The following is a 17601-nucleotide window of genomic DNA, read 5'->3' as shown; positions in this document are numbered from 1 at the left end:
ATTCATGACGGGCAGCAGAAGTCACGTCCCCCTCAACTTATGGAAGTAAAACAGTTAATAAAATTTTATTGAGCTATCTGGAACATATATATTTTTGGTAAAATTAGGAAAGCATTGTGATTTTGAAAATCAGCCCTGGAAAATGAGATATGCAATTTTTTAAAGTCTTAAACTACATTATACAACACAGTACAACAAAGGGCGGCTTGGTCCCTAGTCCTGTCTCTGCCCATAAATAGTGGCCTCTGGAGAGTTGGTCTTTGTTTCCTTTTCCATAAAATGATAACCTTTTCTATGAAATGAAATCATAGGCTTCATTGGTTATTTTCAGATCTGAAGTCTTATGATTCTATGTAATTAGTCCTGATGTCTTTTACTATATATGGCTGAACAATAAATAAACCACCATGTGTTCATTCATTTGGTCTTCTTAAATTCAAGAGCTATTTTTGAGTACCTACTGTATGCGGGGCAACCAAGCCAGCAAGGACGAATTGCTTGTAAAAAGAGCAATTTTAAGTGGGGGTTTTAGTGTGAGGTTTACTTTAAATTTCTTCTAGGAAATGAAAGAAATTGCATACTTTTCCCAGAGCAGGTTAGTCTAATTCCTTCTATGGTGGGCCTATTTCCAGCCACGGTGAGAGCAGGCACTATTTAGGCAACAGCGTGTGGACGCCTCCAGCTCAAGCATCTTCCCAGACAACCTCTTAATCTCGTTTAAGGTTCCTATCATTGAGCTGATTCCATCTCCAGAAAGTCAAGTTTATGAGTACACCTGTGGGTGGGGCTGGAGAGCTGGTTGAGACTGCTATCTACCCAACACCTGCTAACTGCTGGAAATCCTCTAGAATGTTAGTCAGGAAGCTGGAAGTGGGGCCTGCGAGAGTGATGCCCACGGTTAGGAAGTCGTGGACTGGGGTGGCTAGGGAAGGAACCCAGGCCTGACCTGAGGAAGACTGCTCTAGCTTGGGGATTCCGAACAGCAGACAGCCCCCCGGGAATAAAGAATTTTTTAGCAAGAAGAGAAGGCCAAAGAAAAAACAGTCTAGTTCAGAATTCTGCCTAAGATGACAGAAACCAGGGAACCATAGGAGACTGTATTAGCCCGGCCTTCTTCCTGAAATCAGTGTATTTGTGTCAGTGAGCCTGCAGGTGCCCTCCCCACCCTCCACCCCCTTGTCTTCCGTGCCTCTGTCACCTCAGTGTAGTGTACAGCTTAGTCAGCAGGTGGAGACAAAATGCTGGGGTCACAGGTTCTTTCTGCTCTTCTGGTTATGGAGCCTTGGGCAAGCCACTTCATCTCTCTGTGTTTCCTCGGTAATACACAGGGGGGCAATGCCAAGTTTAGAGGCTGGTTTAAGATAAAATGAATTAATGCACAGTAATCATCTAGAAAAGTGCTAGCTCTCATTTCCATTTCTCAGATTTAGCCACGATGGGCACCCTTTCTCTCTGGGGCGTATCATCCCTGGCCAAAGCAAGTTTTCACCTCCATGAAAACAATAACTCTTTTCTCGAGGACCTGGCTGTAAACTCTCCTCCAGTGAACGTTAGGTGTACAGTCACCCCTGACAGTGCGCTGACACGAGGGGGAGGGCGCTGCTGCTCTGCAGTCCCCGAGAGAGCGGGGCCAGACAGACCTCAGCTGCCCCGAGTCCCGGGGCAGCATTCTCTTCCAGCTACCACGCAGGGCATCCCATGGCAAAGAGGCCCGTGGTAGGCAAAGTGACACAGATGCCTACAAAGTCCGATAGTTAAAATGTTATTTTTTTCTGTTCGTTTCTTTCTGCTCAGGTTCTGCTCAGAACCTAAAACTGCTCTAAAAATAGTTTATTAGTTAATATTTAAACAGATAGAACAAGACGTCATTTCAGATTTTCTTAGTTTCTGAAGAGCGTTTAGAGTTTTCCTGATCAAGGATTTTTTTTCCTTGTAAGAATGTGAACACCATTCAAGAGTTAATATGCTATTTAAGAGCCCAATGAGCAGAGGTAATCTCTCCATGGAAATTTGGGGCTGGCCTTCCCAGAGACGGTAATCCAGTAGACCTGAACTGCTCAGTGTGTGGTCATCAGCCACACTGGTTAACAAGCATTAGAAATGTGGCCAGTCCGAATTGAAATGGGCTGTTAGTTTCAAACACACATACGATTTTGAAGACCAAGTATGATAACAGAATGTAAACGATCTCATGAATAATTTTAACATTGGTAATGTTGAAATAATATTTTGGATTTATTGGGTTATATAAAACATTATTAAAATTAATTTCACCTGTCTTTTTACTTTTTAAAATGCAGCCCCTAAGAAACACAAACTTACACATGTGGCATGCATTATATTTCCAATGGACTGTCCCAGAGAGAAGAGGGCCCGTAGGTATGGAATACGTATATTATCCTTCGGGAAGTCTTACGGCAGAGTTCCTGGGAACTTCACGCATGCAGCTATTGTTCGGACAGTATTAGGGAATCACTAGTAGACAGTATTTAGGAAATTACTTTTGCCACTTCCAGGTGAAAAGTCAAGGTTAAACATTTCCACTGCGTTCTAAGCTGACAAGGAAGCAATGAGAGGAACCTAAGTAGGAGTCAAGACTTTGGAAAGATGTGTGAATTACAGTTGAAACAGTCCAAATTCCATCTGATTTGATTTTTTTTTCCTTGAGCTAGAAAATCCTAAAATCCCGCAAACACGCTTCACGTTAGTTGATTTGGCTGATGCTAAAAGTAACATTTTGCTGAGAACTCAAGAAACCTGATGGAAAACAGTAGAGACACAGCGTCTGGGCCCAGGCGGAAAGTTGCGCTCTCCGGGACCAGCCCCACCCTCCCCCCACCGCGAGGGGCTGCGGTGCGAGTGGCTGGCGCACGCGGACCCAGGGAGGCGCCGGAGCGGCGAGAGCCGGAGAAGTGAGCCGGGTCCAGGCGGAGCGGTGCTTGTCGCCAGGGCAACCGCGCAAGCTGCAAACAGCCGCGCGAGCCGAACGACGTGCGGTCCGAGCGGACATCTGGGAACAGCGTGGGCAGAGGAGGACCCGGACAGCTACAGGGCCAAATAATACCCTACAGCCGCGACCAGCTGCGTGGCCCCTGGAGGTGCCGCAGTGCAGCGTCATGGACGGGACGGTACGGTGCGCGCTGGGTCCCTGCAGCTCCCACTCCCTGCAGCTCCCACCTCCCTGCCTGGCCCCGCGGCGCCTGCGCGGCCCCAGACTGCCCCGAGCTCCGGGCTCCCTGGGCTCCACACAGCGGTCTAGAATCTCGTCGGGGATTCAGCTTCAGGGCGTGGGGACATCTGAAAACACTATCAGGAGCTTGTAGGACTAGACTTGCTGGTTTATGAGTTGTGCAGGCTTTTCTCAGGGCGTGGTGGCCAGTGAAGTCCCCCAGAACCCATAAAAAATGCAGAAGTGTTAGTGTCAGGGACTACCTCGCCTCTTTCTCTTCCACTTACTGCTTTTTTCTCTCCTTTGGCTGCGGAAAGACTTCTGGCGGACTTATGGCGAGGTGGACCCCAGCGACCTATAGTCATGTAGCGAGCATCAGAGCCTTCTAGGTGGGGCATAGGATGCTTTGGTGCCAAGTTTGTTGGCTGTGTCTAGTTCTCGTTAGCTCTTGGGCTTGGGTAAAAGCAAATGTTTAGTTTCCTTGGAGAGAAGGAGAGGGATGGTGCTTAGAGGAAGCCCTGTAGGTTTAGTTTCCTTATGTGCTTTACATTTACCTCCATAAACAGCAAGTGAGAAGCACCCGGAAGCTCCTCAGAGCATTGGAATCAGCTTTCACCTCATTTGGCTTTGTTCTCTCTCATTCTCTTTTTAAAAATGAATATTGTGGAGTGAAAACACACTCATACCTTTGTTTTAGCATTTACCTTTAAAGGACATTGTATATTATATTTTTTCACCTGGCTACACTATCCATAGCTATACTGGTTATAGTAATCAATAAAACACACACTCTGTCATGACATAATACATTTAAATTTATATTTCATTAAGAGCAATGTATATAGTTTATGTGAGTAATATTTCAGTGTTTTCCTCCTCTCTGTAGATATTTATCTTGCTCAGAACTTATTGTTTTATTCTTGTGAACAACTTGTTATGGTAGACAAATTAATGTTCTTGCTTTTGTATAATTGATGTCATAAGTACTTGGAATTTCTAACATGCCTATTTTATGTTGCATTGAGGCAATTCTCAATAGTTCTTTTTAGCCTTTTTAATGACTTCTACCCATTTTATGTTTGATTAATTATGCTTGCTTTAAAATTTAAATGCTGTGCTCCTTTACCCTACCTTTCCCTTAGTCTGTTCAAGTTGAAGATAAAGAACTTAAAATAATCAAATATCTCTTGTTTAACTTGAGTAGTAATGTAGGACATTTAATTGATATATCTCTTTTTACCTATTGAATTTGCAAAAAAACACACACACACACACACAACAAAACGGTGTGGGCGGTGGGGAACTGAAGACTATTTAATAATGCCCTGACTGGTGTGGCTCAGTGGGGTGAGTGTTATTCTGCAAACTGAAAGGTCGCCAGTTCGATTCCAGGTTAGAGTATATGTCTGGGTTGTGGACCATGTGCCTGTTTGGGGGTGTGCAAGAGGCAACCGATTGATGTTTCTCTCTCACATTGATGTTTTTCTCCCTCTTTTTCTCCCTTCCTTCCCCTCTTTATAAAAAATAAATACATAAAATATTTTTTAAAAGACTAATAACATAGGAAAATATTCACAATTAATACATGAAAAATAGTAAGCCGCTAAAGCAGTATTGTTCCAATTCTATAAATGCAGAAAAGGTATATACATATGTATAGAAAGCAGAATAAATAAGGATATATACCAAAATATTGATACTGATTATCTCTTGCTGGTGGCAATAAAGAGGATTTTATTTTTCTTTGTTGTCTTCTTTACTTAAATAATGAATATGCATATGATAAATATATAACTGTTTATGTATTTAAATGCAAATTATATATTCAAATAAAACTACAAATACATTAATCATCAATTACATACATATAGATATAAATTTTATAGTTAGAAAAAAGTATAAAAAACAATACCCTCTAAATGTTTATACAACTTTCTCCTGATACAAACTTAGCATCCTTTGGTAAATATTTTCCTTTTTTATGCACCAGGTCACATCCTTGTAAACACTATTGTACAGCTCATGTGTCTCCCCAGTTGGTGAGCAGCCTTACTTTACAAACATTGGAAACAGAAGGTGGTAAGTGAGCATGCCCAGATCAGGGTGAAGAGCAGCAAGGAAGAAGCAAAGCGTAGCTCAGTACTGCTTCCCACACTGCATCGTTTTCCTAACCTCCACCAATGGCAGTTGGTGAAGCTGATGTGGAAAGGATTTTAGCAGCCGTAATAATATGCTATCAATGCAGCAAATATGGATTTCTGTTGTTGTAGGATTTTAGCAGAAACAAAAAAATACTGAAACACAGACTTGCATCTGTGAGCTGCGACCCATGCACAACTTTAAATTCCACAGGCAAGTCCCAGGACGGTGTTTTCTCCCCATGTCGGAGGCTAGTGTCTGCATTAGAAAAAGGCTTCTGCAAGTATGGATATTTCGAGGAATCGGGCTCAGCTGCACAGGAAACATTAGGCGGAAGTTTACCTGTTAACATTTTCTCCTTTAGTCATGCTAAGCTCTTTCCTGGCACTGAGCACAGTAGCTGTTTATTTATACCTTTCTGCTGTTTGCTTTTGGCTTTACTTTCGGTAGCCTGACTTTTAACAAACAGACCAAAAATAGAGAGGGGTGGGGTGAGTGTAACAACTGCTCACACATTACTTTGTTTATGAATAAAAACCAGTAGCTTCCATTCAACAGTAAACCTGTGATATTCTGAGTCCATTTGAGGAAGCCTGTCATTGTACCTACCCCCAGGTAGAGTAATAGAATTATGATCAGATTCTCATGGGCGAACATTTCTGCCCCTGGGGAGGTAATATGAAGAGTCAGAATGTCTTTCTTTTTGGAAGCAGCCTCCAGGTTGGGTCAGTAACCTGGGGCCTGTCTGTGGATGTGGGAAGAGCCTTCTGTGTCCACCCCCACGGGAGTGAATGGTTGTGAACTTCCTTGGAATGCATGGACACGGGGAAAAAGAAAAGATCTTACTCTTGGAGGTCTGAACACTGTGTGGGCCACTTCTCAACCTTATTTAGCCTAGTTGGGATAAAGGGTAAGAGAGTTTGTGATGCCTTGGTGTCCTGAAATGTCCATGTCAGTGTTCATTACAATAAAACAAAGCAAGGCACGGCTCAGAGGAAGCATTCATTGCTGACTGGCAATATTCCCCCAAAGAGGGTTGACTGGGTGTCAGGAACTGTGTTGGGGACTGGGGACACATCAGGGAACAGAGAAGAATCCTTATGTGTAGAGCTGACCCTCCTCCCTTGGGGAAGACAGCTGTGGATAGGGCGTGGAAGGGGCCAGCAGAGGCGAGTGATGTCAGAGGAGGGCAGAGCTCTCCAGCTGGAAGAGATAATCCCTACGAGGACCAGAGAGGCCATGGCCGGTGTGGGAAGGAGGCCAGTGTGGAAGGAGGCAGGAAGTGGTGCTGCAGTGGTGGCCGAGGACCAGATAGGGCCTGAGGATCAGCACCAAGAGGAGAAAAAGACCTTCTGTGAGCTCAGAGCACTTAACGATTTGGTAATGAAGATGTCAATATATCTGACAAAGCAGGTTTTGTTAAGTATCATAGTGGAAGTGCTTATTATGCATTATGAGCCGAATTGTGTCCTGCCAAAATTAATATGTTGAAGTCCAAACCTGTAGCACCTTGGAATATGACTGTATCTGGAGGAGGAGGCTTTACAAAGGTAATTAAGGTCAAAGGAGGTCAAACTTGTGGGTCCTAATCCAATACACTCAGTATCCTTATCATAGCAGGAGATTAGGACACAGATAAGCAGAGACCAAGGGGTGACCAAGTGAGGAAGTGGGCACCTGCAAGCTAAGGACAGAGGCCTCAGAAGAAGCCAAGCTTGCTGATGTCTTGTTGTTGGGCTTTTAGAAGTGGGAGAAAATCCGTTTCTGTTAAACCACCCAGTTTGTGGTATGTTGTTACGGCAGCCCGAGCAAACTAATACAGTATGTGTATGCCAAACAGTTTGCACAAATGATCTCAGTTCATCCCAGTTGTAGCCTGGTGAGGTAGGTGCCGGAGTGATCTCCACCTCACACGTGAACAGACGGAGGCTGAAAGATAACCTCCTCACTGGGCAGACAAGCATGAGTGAGATGCTTGAAAACCCTAAGTGCGTTAAAGTGAAAAACAACTCAGCACAAAATGCACTCGATTGTCATGGCGTGAGCAACCCAGGGAATCAGTGTGGACAAACCACAAACTGGCTGCTGTCGGCCACTCTGCGTCCTGTCTGATGACAAGCTTGCGCCTGTCTGCCCACATTGGCCCAGGTTCTCTGCCACTCCTGTGCGGTGGACAGATGCTGCTGAAGATGGTTTGTGGCAATGAACCTGGGCAGCTGTCCCAAGTGAACGTGAGGAAGTGAACAGTTGGCCACGCAGGTAGCAGAAATGTTACAGACAAATGTGATAGTGTCAGTGGGCAAAGAGGCAGAGCCCGGTGAAACTGAGGTCACTCATGGCCAGCCAGCTCAGGACTTCTCCCCCATCTAAGCTTTTCAGTGGAGAAGACTGTCAGACCTATAGGGGCTCCCTAAGTACTGTTTGGAAGAATATGCTCACTAGAGTAGAGCAACAGTTTTCAACCTTTTTCATCTCATGGTACACATAAACTAATTACTAAAATTTTGTGGCACACCAAAAATATATTTTTGCTGATCTGACCCTTCAAAATAGGTCTAATTTTGATTCACTCACATCAGATGGCTACGGTTGTGTGGGCTGTTATCATTTTTTATTTGACAGTCTAAAGGAAAAGAGGTTAGTGCCCCTGACTAAAACAGCTATTCCATGTTTCAGAAATTCTTGAGTTACACTGGTTGAAAATCGCTGGAACAAAACAATCTTGTTTCTGTGTCATAGCAGGCTTTGATTATATGCATTTGTAGCGCATGCTTTGCGTATAGTTGTAGCTCATGCTTTAAAAACCTTTGTGAACAGAAACTATACACTTCATTTTACTTATGCCCTTAAGCTCCGAGGAGAAGTATCTATGTTTATATGTAGTCCAATGTTGAGAATATTAGGCAATTAAAACCATTTATTTACCAAATAGTCTTTCATGAACCCGAATTCTATGTCATCTACATTTTTTATCTCTACAGTTGATAACAGAGTGGGCAGAATGTTTTGTTTCTCTGAGGAAATTAATCTCAGAATCTTTGGGTATTCAGTATCCTTTCACCAGGCTTGTGTAGATCAAAAAACTTAAAAAAATGGGAATCCTCCCCAGTCACTTCATTTACCATTAAAATATATTCTACCTGCTTAAAGAGAAATAGGAACATGACATATTTAATTTCTTTCTGAATGTGTTATAGCATTTGCATCATGATTACATTTGTTTATTAACTTCATAATGACTTTGGGGCCTCATGTGTCCTCGTTAGAATTCTAGATTCCGTGTTTCACAGCTAGGCGTGTGCAGACAGGCACACCCGAGGAAGAACGCTGGCACCCATTGGTCCTTTGCTGAGGATGTTAATCACCCCCGGGTTTGTGACTCCTCAGTGCCTGCTCATTGGCTTGTACATGATGTAAAGGTGTTAATGAATGGAAGAAATACGCATATATTGCCATTTCTTAAAGAAGAGCTGTGGTGTTTCTGGGATCATTGAGGCATCAGAAAAAGTAACTGGGTCAGTGCCCAGTGGCCCCTGTTGTGGGAGTTGGTGCAGGAGGGGAGAGGCTTCCCGTTTCACTGGGGAGTTTCGGTCGTGTCTTGGTAACTATGTGGAAATATATGCACAGGGAACTAATATTTTAAATTATAAAGATTTAAAAAGGGCTAATAATGTATCCTTACCTTCTTGAATCGCCTTTTAGTGTTGGGAATAACATTAGAGGTGAGCAGCGTACCAGTACCTTCACAGGGCTTCATCAACTGTGTTACATGAGAACAGCCCCGTTACAAGGGCAACCCCCGATAGCAGATGCATTCTTGCAGTGGAATTGCTTTGAACTAGACTTTTGCAATCCCCATTTTTATGGATTAAAAAGGTCAAGTTTCAGGGCCACTGGCACCAACGTGAAATAAAACAGGGCCTAGCACATCACCAGTAAATGAGTGAATGTAAAGAAATTAGGTTAAAAATTTTATGCATTTGGTTAAAGGCTAAAGAGCAAAACTTAGGTGCAAATGATCTTTTAAGACAGTGACACACAGATTTTTTAAAGAGGTACCAGCTCTTCGTCTTTCTCTGAATCTCCTCAATGTGTCGTGTGATGCTTTGTGGGGGATCCGGGAATGTGGTGGATTTCTCGGCTGAGGTCTGAGGGGTGTGGTGGGATTAGTATGTCTGCAGGGGCAAGGATGAAGATGGCCAGTCATTTCAGGCAGAACAGATTTGAAGAATTCCAAGCAGTTCCAAGCTGCTCAGCTCAGTAATTTCTGTTCTCGCAGCTCAAGCAGCAACCACTACCCAACCAGTCTTCGTGGCTGCGCCCCAGACAAACCTGCATTCCGCCAAGTGGAATAGGGAGCTCCTTTTAACAAGACTTGGCATTTGCAGGGACACGAACAATGTTATTTTTAAACAATTTAATCCCTGACTATTTAAAAATAGTAGGAAGGTAGGTAGGTGGCTGAGCTGAAAGGGCAAAATGAACTTTTGTCTCATCTTCGTGAGTTTGTGACACTACCTTGCAGCTTTTTGGGCTTGGGTGTCCTTCCCCTAAGCAGTGTCTGCTTTGTTTGGTTTCAGATTACTTTTTTAAAGGGCCTGTTAATTCCTGCTTTGTGTACTGGAGGATACTACAGTGAAATAAAGGCTTTTGCTTAGTGCTTGTTACATACGACACTCTAACGTCTTTGCAGAATTTAATCCTGACATTTGCAGATGGGGATTTTTTGCCTGAAGTCTATATGGAGGAAAAGAAGGAAATAGGTTTTTAGGCTTCGTGAGTTTGTACATATGTTGGTGTCTCTTCCTCAGCGTGTAAAATGAAAACTTCCCATCACGCCCCTCTCCCTTCTGTCTTCTGTGCCCCTCTGTTCCTTCATCCTGCTTCCTCATTCTTTCATCTGCCTGCCTGTTCCCTTCTCCTCCCCTCTCCCCTTTCCCTCCCCATTTTTCCTTCCTCTCCCTCAGCCACTGACTGCCCCCAGCAGCATCTGGCTGAGCTGGCTGCTCTGTGTTGGCTGCAGACACAGACTGGATTGTGCACTCGCAGCCTGAAGCCTTATCTTACTTTGGAGGGATGTGTGTGCTTCCTGTTTAGACACACACATTTGAATAGTATGAACTAATATTGGAGGTTTGTCATTCTTTCAGCTTGGGCAGTACCCTCAGGGTCCCCCCGCCCTCCACTTCTACAGTTTCATTTTCCTTTAGCTAAAAAAAATGATGACTTTTTGTCCTAGTCAAGTTGAGGCATGCTGGAGAGAGGCAAAGTCTGGACTTGTGGGGTTGGGAGGGAAATTCAGCCCCTCTGCACCTATTGTGCTCTGGTGGGTGGGTGGGGGGGCAGGTGGGGGGGGCAGCCAGTGAGGAGTATTTACAAAAAAGAAGATTGAGGATCTCTGATTGAAGACATTTAGGCTCATGTTTCTGAATTCTGCAGTTTATTTGGGGCTAACCATTTCGCTTTTACCTATTTTTCAGTCCATACTTTTCCTTAAAAAAAAAACAAACAAACCCCGATTCCTTTTTAAAATAAAATCTTTGAGGCATTAAGCAATTTTAAAAAGTTTTCAAAAGGAAATGGGTGTTTTTCCCTGTGACACATAGCTTCTCCACGCACCCCCATCTCTCTCTTACTTCCTTCCCTCCTGTCCTTCCTCCCGTCCTTCTTTTCTTTCTATATTTTTCTTTGTACTTTTTATTTATTTTTGCTCTTGTTTAATTAGTTAAGAGCACAGAATCTGGAGCCAGACTTCTGGGTTTGGATCCTGGCTCTACTCACTCCTTAGCTATGTGATCTTGAATAGTTAACTTGACCTCTGTTCTTTAATGTCTGAATCTATAAAAATAGGGATTGTGATGGTAGCTACTTCATAGGTATGTGTGAGGATTAAGTGAGTTGTTATTTATAATGGGCTTAGAAGAGGCCCAGGAGAGAGTAGTGCTACTAATTAAAATAAACATAAAAATAAGACAGAAGTAAACCGGGGAAATATAGATAAGCCAACAGAACATTAAAATAATCGGCAAGCCTTTCTCTCAGTCTCAGAAAATGATGAACATTCTCTTTCCCACATATATGTTCATGCAATTGATTTTTTAATTAATTTTAAATTTTTTAAGCAAAAATGGATTCATACTCTTTTGAGGTCTGATTTTTTAAAATTTTGCAACATATAAACAGGTTTCAGTTTCATTAAAATGCTTTAACATGATTTTAGATGGCAGCATAGAATTCCATTGCATAGTTTGACAGTAAGTTATTTTATGCATCTCTTGTTGTGAAGCTGGAAAATCTGTTGTGAAGCCTTTTGTTTTGTTTTGGCACCCTTATCACAGCATCCCTATGCCACTACTCCCATCCTGCAAGCTGTATGCCTTCCACTCCCTGGCTCCACCACCTCCCTTGGGTGTCCACTGACCTTGAGTACACAACCTCCTTTTGTGCCTTGGATTCACTTGAGAAATGCTGGTCTGGGAGATTTTTTTGGTTATGAAAAAACCTTGTTTAAACAGCAAACACACGTATCAATCCAAATTAAGTCAAAACAGAGCCAAAGACTTCATCAAACACTCTAGTAAAAATGCATCCCTCTCTCAAAAAAGAAGCCTCCTGCACTCTTGGTGGAAAGGCATAATGGTGCAGCCACCGTGGAAAGCAGTGTGGAATTTCCTCAAAAAGTTAAACATGGATTTGCCTCATAACCCAGTGATTTCACTTCTGGGGATTTATTTGAGGCAACTCCAAAACACTAATTCAAAAGCATATGTGCACCTCTCTGTTCATTGCAGTGCTACTTACAATAGCCAAGCCATGGACGCAGCCCAAGTGCCCACCGGCGGATGAATGGACCAAAATGTGGCTGTACATGTGTACAGTGGAAAGAAAGAACCGAAATCTTACCATTTGTGACAGCATGGATGGGCCTAGAGGGTATTATGCTAAGTGAAATAAGTCAGACAGAGAAAGACAAATACCTAATTAATACCTAATTATTTCACGTAAATATGGAATCTAAACAACAAAATAAACGAACAAACAGAACGGAAACAGACTCATAGATGCAGGGAGAGAACTGGTGGTTGCCGGAGGAGAGGGGGCTCGGGGGCCTGGGTGGAAGAGGCGAGGGTTGAGAAGCACAAATCGGTGGTTACAAAGTAGCCAGTCCAGCACAGGGAATAGAGTTAGTAATATTGTAATAACTATGCGTGGAGCCAGTGGCGTGCTGAAAATATGGCGGGGAACACTATAAAGTATACGATTGTCTAACCACTGAGCTACACACCTGAAACCGATACAAAATAAAATTGAAAAGAAGAATGCCTCCCTTTCCAGAATCAGAGGCTTTTTAAAAAAGGAGCAGTAACAAAATACTCAGAGCTAATGAACAAGTACAATGTTTTCCGTGGTTTAAACTTGTTCTACATTTATAGTAAAGCATTTCCCACTTTTTAAATTTAGAGATTTCTTAACTTCTCAGATTATTGCAAGTAAATTTCAGATTTTCCGTGCCACAAATTCTTACCAACCAGACTAATAGCAGGGAACTGGGATGGAGAACTCAATGAATGGGAAAAGCCCACCACCTAGTGGCTGTCCTGGGAGTGGCTTCCTTGAATTTGGCATTTTTAGGCTGTGGTTTCCATGTGGCAGGTTTATGTAGTTCATCACTGTGTGCTCCTTTCTCTCCGGGCAAAAGTAGTCGTGGTTTCAGGAGCCCCACTGAAGCATTGTATTAAATTCCCTCACGCTTGGCAGACAGTGAGGCGTTAAACTTAGTTTATTTGCTAACAGGATCTTACTTTCATTCTCTTGTGTGAGGAATGTATTGGTGAGATGTTACTAAGTAACTCGGTGTCATCCACGCTGCTAGGGGATCTGCTGTTTTCTGTCTTGTGTTTCAGTTAGGACGGTGTCCTCTTGCACTTGCAGCCTCCACAAAGCAAACCATCCAGGAATTTTTCATCTCCACCATACTCAGCTCCTAAATTTACCATAGATCTCCTTGCAGCCAACAGCATCTTGGAATGAGTCCCCTAAAAAGCAGTGTCTGCGTCATGGGTCTGTGTAGCCAGTTTATCAGGAGTGCAATCCCAGGGAAGCGAGAGCAAGGGCAAAGCAGAGGGAGGGCGCCAGGGAAGGAGGAGCACGCACGTGAGGGTGTGTTATTTAGGGGCCGATTCCAGGTAGTGGTGGGTGGGACTGTGCCAGGAAGCCGTGTGAACCATGAGTCCAGCAGGGGAGAGGAGGGAGAATTTGGTCTCGGGCTCCAGTTTCCTACCGCTGAGTGTTTGCTTCATGGGCCTCAATCCTCCTGCTCTTCTGCTTGTGTGTCGTGGATGACAGTCAGGTTCCAGGGGTCTGGAGGCGAGAGGCATCTGGTCTGGGCACGAAGCCAGAGAGGCTGTGTGTTTGCGAGCTGGACTCACAGGGACAGCTGGGGGGCGACAAGTGGCCCAGGGCCCCAGGGACAGGTGAGGCTGAGGGATGGGGGTGGTGCATGCATGTGTGGGACTCAGCAGTCTTGCTTAGCATGGCTACCCCAGATTCTGCTCGGAGGAACCTATCCAGGAGCTAAACATTGGTTATGGATTTGATGCTTAAGTAAATGCTTCCTGCAGGATCCCATGCCTTTATAGTAGTGATATCATGTGTGAGGTAGGATTCTTACCGTTGCAAGAAACCTAAACCAACTAAAGCAGGTGAAGGGAACAGGCCAGGACCCTGCAGCATTGTTGCAGGGAATCACAGTGTGGTGGTGATGGTGAGGCTGGGCTGAGAAAGGGGCGGAGCCAGGACCGGCAAGTGACCCAGGCACTCATGTCTGCACACAAGGGTGTTTGCTTCACTCTTGTCCCTTTCTTTCTGGAGATTGGCTTGACTGTGTCTGTAGTCTGCCTGTAGGCAGAAGCCAGTCCATGGTTTCTGAGCTTTTACAGTCACAGCCACCCAGGAGATGGATTCTCTCTTAGCCTCTAACTCCGAATTCTAGGGAGGGAATCTCTCCATCTTGATCAGGCGTCCTCTGTTTCAAATGGCCCTGTGGGGTGCAGGGCTGGGCCATTCTGAAGTAAGTCCCAATGCCCGGAGGCAGTAGGGGAGGCAGTAGGGGGATTGACTGTGTTCTGGGCTGAGGGACTGACTGATATGTGAGTTTCCACTCCTGGGCAGCTGGGCCACTCAGAATGCACACACACGCTCCTTCTGGCATTCATTCTATAATGAGTGCATTGCCCGCCCCTGTCCCTCTGCCCCGCCGCAGGAGTCAACCTGAAAAGTGTCCAGCTGTTTCACCCAGTGGTGATCTCTCCTTCCATGTGTCCATGATCCAGGCCAGTGAGTGTCTCTACAGCTGGGGACCAGGTGCTGTTATTTAGTCATTCTCAGGACAGCTGGTGGAACCGTCATGGAAGTGAGGGGTGGGGGGGCTGCTGACAATGAAAAACACTAAAAAGAGCGACGGCCTCAGCGAGACCCCTGTGGACTGGCCGCTGGTCCAGAGCATAAGCCGCTTGTGGACTGGGGGGGCTGGGGCGGTGGTGGGTCAGGGGCTCTCATGGCCTCCTGTTGATGACTGGCCACTGTCCTGAGCTCTGCCCACAGGAAGGCATTGGCTCCTTCAGGGCTGTTCCGGGAAGTTTCCTGTTAGGGGAAGGGGTCAAATGTTAACAGTTGTGTTAATTTCCTATGGCTGTTGTAACAAATTACTACAAACCTGGTGGCTTAAAACAACATGTTTATTATTGAACAGGTCTGTGGGTTAGAGGTCTGACGCAGGTCTCCCTGGGCTAAAAGCAAGGTGTTGGCAGCGCTGCCTCCCTTTCTGGAGGCAGGGGAGAATCTGTTCCCAGCCTTTTCCAGCTTCTAGGGCGCCCCGTTATTGGCTCACACCCCTCTTCAGAGCCAGCAACTTTGTATCTCTCTGATCTTTCCCCCTCAGTCACATCTCGTTCTCTGCCCCCTCTTCTGCCTCTGTCAGTGCACCCTTAAGGACCCGTGGGGTTGCCTGGAGCTCACTGTGAGCACCTAGGCTAATCTCCCTACTTTAAGGCCAGCTGATTGGCTACCTTTATTCCATCCTCCCCCTTAATCCCTCCTTTTCATGTTCCCTAACATAGTCACTGGTTCCGGGGATTAAGACATGGACATCTTTGGGGCTGTTCATCTGCCTGCCCCGGCAGTCATTTTCTGTTGGTGCCAGAACTTGGATCTGAAATTGTTCAGGGGATTGAGCAAGAGTCAGGTTTGGAGTAGTTCCAGTGTTGCTGGTTTCAGAAAACCTCAGCTGCTTGCCTCACGGGATTTCATTTTTGAGAGCTTTCGTCGCTTCCATTCGAAGCAGGAAATCACGTCAGCCAGAGTTTGGTCATGCCTCTGGCTTCCTGCAGGCGGCCTGGAGACTCGGCCCGTTCCTGAAGCCTAGAAGATCTCCAAGTGTTGTCCCGGACCCCTGGGGACCCTCGGGTCCTTTCAGGGCATCTCGGAGGTCAAAACTCTGTTCTTATCCTAAGACATCATGTGTGTGGAGTTGCTTTACAGTGGTCATTATGACATGTGAAAGTGTCATTGCTCTGACGGCTGACAAAATACGTGCTTGTGTATTCTTGTGTGTTAAATGTGTTCTAGTTTTAATTCTGAATGCAGTGAACATCAGTAGATGTAACCCACATGCACATAGGCTTCAGGTCCTTGATGATTTTTAACAGTGTAAAGGGTCTCTGAGACTTAAAAATTTGGGACCACTGTCCCAGCCACATAACAACTTCAGCTTCCAAGTTTGGGTGGGGACCAGCAGGTGGGGAGTTTGCCTGGAAGGCTGCACCTGCTTGTGAGCTCAGTTGCAGGGAAATACACTCTTGGAAGTCAGAGTCCTCAGCTTCATCCAGAGTGGGAGGGGGCGGGGCACGTGCATCCACTCTGCAGGTGGGGCTGGAGCCCCGTTCCTGCCCTGGGACAGGTGCTGGGCTATTTGACATTTTTGCAGTAGACCTGGCAATATGTGTTGATACAAGCATCTATGAACTCAAGTGCCTGCCAGGCCTCACCCTCCAGATGTGCCCTTCTTGGAACATCAGGAGGCAATGGCTGCTTACAGAGATACCAAAAGTCTGAGAAAGGTGGGGTGGGATTAGGCGGAGGGAGGAAGGAGATATGGAGAGCTAGTTTGAGAGTGGTGGGTTAACAGATCGTTGCCTCCTTTCCCTCCGGGACTTAGAAGGATAGGGAGATGAAGGCGACATCAGATTGATACGAGAATATTTAGTGTTTAATATTTGGTGTTGGTAAGCAGTTTAGAAAGCATGGCTTCCTGTCTGCAGCCAGTCCGATTCTCACCGGCTGGATACCGGAGGCCTGTCTCAGAGCTGCCCCTTTCAGCAGGGTGACAGCGGTCAGGTGGCAGCCTCGCCGAGGCAGGGCAGAACTGGGAGCAAGAGCCAGCAGGTTCCACGCCCCTCCTCCTTCCAAACCAGAAAACCCAGTGGTCTCACTCCTTTGAATCTACGTGAAGTCCCTCCAAGTGGAAGGATGAGTGTGGGGAGTAAGTAACATCCAGCTCCATCTGCCTCTTCGTCTCACCGGTAAACATTTACACGATCAACATTTACTGAGCCAGGCATCCTGCCAGGACGCGATGTAAACAAGGCCCAGTCCTGGCTCCAGAGAGCTCACGACTTTCCTTCAGAAGTATGTTTCCTAGACCACCAGTGTCCAGATCATCTGGATTTCCACTCAACTCGTCATTGTTGGTCACCTACTGTGAACCAGGTGCTGCTCTAGGTGCTGGGATTATAGCAGTGAATGCAACAGACCCAGTCCCAGCCCTGCTAGCTTCCGTTCTAGTGGGGATAGGACATATTTTTGTCAGCTGCGGATGAGCTCTGCAGACAAAATCGGAGAGGCACGGGGCTGGAGGACTCTCTGCAGGCGGTGTTGTGGGGCTTTTTGTGTTATGTGGGGTGGCCAGGAATTGCCTCACTGAAAAAGGAGCATCTGAGCGGGGTCCTGAGGATTTGAGGTGGCTCTCTGGCAAATAGGGCTTCAGGGAGTGGGAACATCACATGCAAAGGTCCTATGGCTTGCGTGTGCTGGGCATGTTAATGGAACAGCTGAGGGGGGTCCTGTACCTGGAGGAGAGTGGGGAGAGGAAAGGCAATAGGGGATGCAGTGAGAGAGGTCTGGGGAGCTCACGGAGTAGAAGTGGAAAAGCAGGAGCATTTGATAGGTATTATCATAATTTGGGTGAGAAGTAATGGTGTCTTGGGTAAGTCAGGGTGGTAGCAGTGAGTTAAAAA

This window comes from Sturnira hondurensis, unplaced genomic scaffold (genome assembly GCF_014824575.4).
Source record: "Sturnira hondurensis isolate 20B ecotype Veracruz unplaced genomic scaffold, ASM1482457v3 Scaffold0014384, whole genome shotgun sequence".
NCBI classification, from domain to species: domain Eukaryota; kingdom Metazoa; phylum Chordata; class Mammalia; order Chiroptera; family Phyllostomidae; genus Sturnira; species Sturnira hondurensis.
This window is presented reverse-complemented; position numbering follows the sequence as displayed.